Source organism: Atta colombica, unplaced genomic scaffold (assembly GCF_001594045.1).
Source record: "Atta colombica isolate Treedump-2 unplaced genomic scaffold, Acol1.0 scaffold126, whole genome shotgun sequence".
NCBI classification, from domain to species: Eukaryota; Metazoa; Arthropoda; class Insecta; order Hymenoptera; family Formicidae; genus Atta; species Atta colombica.
The window spans coordinates 4,628,354-4,634,095 of NW_017259213.1; the positions used below are offsets into that span (position 1 = coordinate 4,628,354).

A 5,742-nucleotide genomic window follows, 5' to 3' on the forward strand; every position below is an offset into this window, starting at 1 on the left:
AACATTGATGATTCTAATACAATTGTACACCTGTTAGCCGACCGATGGGTGATCGATTTATATTCAAAATGACGTCAATGTATCTCCATCGAAATCAACGTAATCGATCTTTACGCCCACAATGCTTTATCACACGTTATGTCGAATAGGGGAAGTCACTTCGCGATTTGCCACGAAGCTATAACGTGTGGATGATATACAGTATTGCCGAGTCCATTTCTGCATGAAGGTTCTAAGGTAGGGCGTATCAAAGCGAATCGATTATTCTCCCTCCCTCCCTCCCTCCCTCCCTCCCTCCCCCTCTCTCCCATTTCTCTCTCTCTCCCCCCCTCTCTCTCTCCCATTTCTCTCTCTCTCTCCCATTTCTCTCTCTCTCTCTCTCTCTCTTTCTTTCTTTCTAGGGAATATTTTTCGTGCCTGCATATATAGGGGTTACTCGCCTAAACGCGCACGTCATCGATGCACGAAGAAATCGATCAGCAGCGTTGCGACGACCAACAGCACCTGTCACTGTAAAACTGTGTTAGTCCAGCGACAGTTTGGTGACCCGTCTGATTGACGTTCGTTTTTGAAATCTCGTGGCCCGGTTGATTCGTCGATTGCACGTGCATACAGTACACGCGAAACGCCGCCGGCGATAACGCTTCTTTTTTTTCTTCTTTTTTTTCCCGCCGGTTGACTCCGCGTGTAACGAGTCACGCGGCTGAATCAACTGCGATTCTTCGGTCGTATTTCAATACATAACTACACAAGGCATAGTATGTAACGAAGTTATTCCAGGTTGCATTCTGTTTGTTGTTGCGATACACAGTTAGTTTTTTCTTTTTTTTTTTTAGCTCTCGGGGACTGCTTCAATTTAGTGAAGCATTTTGTTGTTCATTCAGTTACAATAACCACGTTGTAATTTAATTAATAATTTCAGATCAAAAGAATACAGAGTCAGAGTTAATGAATAAAAATTAAAAACTCATGCTAAAGAAATGTTCAGGATATTTTATAAAAGTATTCTGAGAATTTATCTTATTACAAATGTTATAAACATCATCACTACTATAATAGATTACATTACCACGTTAAGTTCATAAATATAGATGATATAATATACCACTTATTTTTGTCTCAGTGACATAAATAATAAGAAACTTTCATATATTTTCAGAATTTAATTTAAAATAAAAAAGAATCTATACATATTATATGTATATAATGCGTTTTAATTTTCTAGCTTATGTAATATTAATGAAGATTTAAATTATGAATATTAAAGGAAATCAGCCAATTATTTTAAACATAAAAATCTGTTTTTACATTATATTATTACCTATAGATAACGCATCGATAGAATTACAAATAGCTCTTGTCGGTTAGAAACTACCAGCCAATGAATAACTAATAAAGCAAACAACGCGATGTCATATAAATGCAGATTTCACAGATGAATATCTGCATATCAGATTGTAAGTGAAAATAGACAATTCCTAAGTTATCGTTTTCACCTACCATTTATTTTACAAAGTCTAGAGCAATTTCCAGGCGGTGTCGGCTGTTACCACCATGACTTAAGCCGATTTCGCTACATGCGAAACTCACTGCCAGGCCCAAGTCGGCTAATCCATTCCCGCAGCGCGACATCACTAGAGGCGAGAGCGAAATCGGAAGCAATTTCATTTTCTAAAGACACGTACACGAGTTCGTCCTTAAAGCAGTCAGTCGCTGCAGCTCGCGTTCGCGACGTGCACAAAATTTGAGTGCGAAAGCGTGTCCTGTTCGTGAGAGGCGCCAAATAAGAACAGGGACTTCGCTGGAATTCATGATTCTCTTTCCCAGTTAAAAAACTTCGACCTCATTCACTGTACGATCTCAATGATTAACGTGAAAGCAGTAGGTTCTACAACGTAATTTAAAACGAGAGAAGATAAGATCCGGTCAACGTTTATAAAATTATAATAATTATTTAGATTTTGAGAATTTATTATCTTTTCCGTCATTCAATAAAGTACGGAACGTACAGAATTAATAATAGAAATAAGGTGCTAAAATATAACACAAATTAGAAATATAACACAAATTAGAAAACTTTCGACCAAGAAACAAGGAACAGAAGAAGCGACCAAGTATTAAGGCATACAAAAGATCGAATCAGGTTAACTTAATTACCATCTGCTTTAAGACAATAATGAGAAGATAATTCACAAGAGCAGTTATTATTGCAGCGTTCCAAAATGCCGGTGTCAAAGTTCATCGGAAGTGTCGAGTTGAAGACAATTTCGAGTTTGAGTTCCGCGACAAGCGCGACAAGCGCGGCCCTTTAGTACCTTTCTGCACATGAAACAAGGATAGTTCCTCTACTTTGAGACAAGAGAACAGTGCAACTAATTTTACAGTACTGATTCTGTGTGAACAGCCATCAAGTATACAGGAACGTCATCCGCGAAATTACGTATCAACCATAATGGAAGTGAATGTTAGGACTATATAATCTTGTACTATGTCAGAGATTCTGAAATTCAGTTAACGAGGTAATCGTAATTATTGTAAATAAATATAGTTGCTGATACATAAATCGTGCTTATTTTCTTTTAACATAAAAATATCTTAAAATGAATAAAATACATTGCGTCTACATTCAAAATAATTATGATATCATCACAAAGCTGGTTTTATAAGCTCGTCAGATCTATGACAAGAGACTTATCTCAAAACATATCCGACACAAAATTATGACAATTGAAATGACATTAGATATATATCTTTTATGTTGGCGGTCGTCCAAATAGCAACGTTACAACAAAACGGAAGCATTAAACAAATATAATTAATTTATCGCGACATATAGTAGCACTCGATGCAAATACTGAATATGAAGTGTCATAAATGTCAGGTATATATATCGTTCTCGAAACAAGTGCATTCATTTTCGCGTGTCTAGCCGTCATTGAAGTGTAAACGCCGCGAAACGAATTACCTCGCGTTTGTCTCTACAAATAGCGAGATTAAAGCTTTATTATTTGACAGAAAAATGTTTAAACGCAAACGTGGTATAGAAATTTTGGGAATCGAGACAAGTCAATGAATATTTCCAGGTCAAATCTCCCGTTAAACAGCCATCCTCGTTTTCACGCTGACTAAATCTAGGCACGTTTGCTGTATTCCGACTGGATGCATGTCGTACTTATGCATGAATTGAGCCGGACACGCACTGCACGAAAACGCAAAAGTGATATGCCACTAGTACGTTGTTAATGCAGGTCAAATATTGTCGATTTCATATTTCTGCCGCCCATCAGTTCAGTTTAAAGGATCGCCGATGTGATCCTAGCTAGTGAATCGAAAATTCATATGATTGCGTACTGAATTGGCACGTCACCATCGAATAACGGCATATTCGACGCGATTACTCTTATTGCCGAATCTGTTAATAAAATCCGAAACTATAAACACATCAATATCCCCTTCAATAGTTGTCTCTCGTTTCTGATGATTATCACAATGATCGTAGAGTGACATAGATAGAAATGTGTTACACGAATTCACGCAATACGAAATATAGAATATTAAATAGAACAATTGCGCGTTTAGACATTTCGAGGATACACACACCAATATTAATTTATTCAGAAACAGATTATAATTATATAAATTTGCGATATCAATTTCAGTTTATTACTTATAATTAATGTTATTGTTATAATAATGTTATATTTTGTTAAACTTATTATTACTATTGTTAACATAGATTATAATAATTATTATTATTATTATTATTATTATTATTATTATTATTATTATTATTACAGGCACATATGGAGATTGACATTGTCACGATCTGTTTAATTCTAATTTATAAACATAATTATTTAATCAAATAATTGTAAAATTTAAATGAGAACACTTAATACTGTATTTGAATTCCTACGCTAATTAAGCCCTTTTGCACGGACAAAGTTATTACAGAGAAGTTTAGCCCTTTGAAAGTGTAGAACATTTTTCATGAAAGTATTTCGCAGCCCTTAATTACTTCCTTTTCCAGTCTCTAAAATCGTCATTTGACTTGGAAGTTTGGAAAATCCGAGTTATAACAAGTTCAAAAATCATTCAATTAGATTCGCGAGCGGGTGGGATCGTTCGTTCCTAAATTCACCAATGATTCTGTTCAAAGAGTTAAGAACTTTCAAAGGAGCCAAAGGACATCGAGCCGATGGAAAAAAATGAGGAAAAAGAGGAAATACGCGGATTCACGGTGAAATTGAATGCCTGAAAAACGCGCATCTGCGACTCGATTATTCAATGAATTGGAAAATGAAAGCGAGCATCTCTTTCAGAGTAATTATGATGATACGCGAATAAGAATCGTTAAACATTGTTCTGCTTATATTTAATACTAGAAGTTCTTTCTTAAAAAAAATTAAAAAGAAAAACTATAGCAAGAACAACTCTATAAGAAGAAGAATATCTCAAGATCATTAATCTATTTTCAAACGTATGAATAGACAATTGTACAAAGTTTTTCAAACAAAATTGTAGTTTTTACTTTTAAATTTGTTCATTTCTTACGCAATAATAACACTGAATAACAATGCACAGAAATATATAAATCAAAATACAATTGATTACATCAAAATTGCAAAGTTTTAAAATTGCAAGAAAGAAAAGTGATGATATATGAGACATATTAATAATTTTAATTTTATACTAATTGTATTATTCTCCTTTATCTATTTCGATATAAATGCTAAGAAAAGTTACTATAGAATTTATCATTATTTACAGAGATAACAAAAAAGATCATAATAACGGAGAGACAAAAAATTAGCAAAGAATTACAACCAAATTTAATTTAGTAGCATTTTTTACTATTGTCGTGTAATCGAACTATAGAAAATAGTATACATATTTTTATCGAAATTTTACAGTAACCTTAATTAAATAGCTCCAGGAAAAATGGAATCATCATGTATGACTCGTATCGCAAAGATTCAAATATGCGTATATCAATAATAAATTCTTTTAGATGCTGGTTTAGAGTTACTATAGAGAAATGGAAGGGTCAATACTTGGCACATACAAAGCATAGTAAAAAATTTCTAAGTGAAAAGTAATGTATCCATGCAAACGTGACTTTGCCTAAACTAACTTTTCCATTTGGAGAGTCCTATCCAAGTTTCAAAAGCCGTGACAACGTAATCTTTTTTTCCATGACCTCGATTGCTATAAGATTTTTTTAATTCGAGCAAACAAAAAAATTATGGAAATTGCATGAATAAAAACAAACGACATCGTCGTTTTAAAGTGCTTTGATACATATATTCAGATTCAGAAATACGAACACCTACCACATTGTCTAATACTCCGTACAGAATATTATTCACCTGCAACTACGAGTACTGTACTCATTTCATATAAATTATAAGCGTGGTTTACACACCGCGGAATATTAACAGCAGGAAATTTCAAAGTTTAGAACTCGCTTTGGATTGATATTACTAGCATCAACCTCGGAAATTGTAACTATTACATTAAACGAGTATTACATTTTCTAATTTAGAAAATTTATAATAATTATTGATTTTATCATTATGTCGCTCCATATATCAATGACCTCGATTGTTTTACCTGACCTTGCCACGTATTGGAAAAAGATAAAGCGGGTATGGTATGCGTGCTACAAGAAAAAACAATAACTATTACATAGAGGGAGAGAAAAACTTCATAATAATATATTACGATAATATTCTCCATTAT

The 5,742-nt window shown here is 33.8% G+C and overlaps 1 protein-coding gene across 1 annotated transcript in view; it reads right to left on the reverse strand.

Annotated features, from left to right (window-relative positions):
- The window catches only part of LOC108684136 (cysteine-rich motor neuron 1 protein), a 271,145-nt gene that overhangs the window by 257,140 nt on the left and 8,263 nt on the right, over positions 1 to 5,742 (reverse strand). The window lies entirely within an intron of this gene.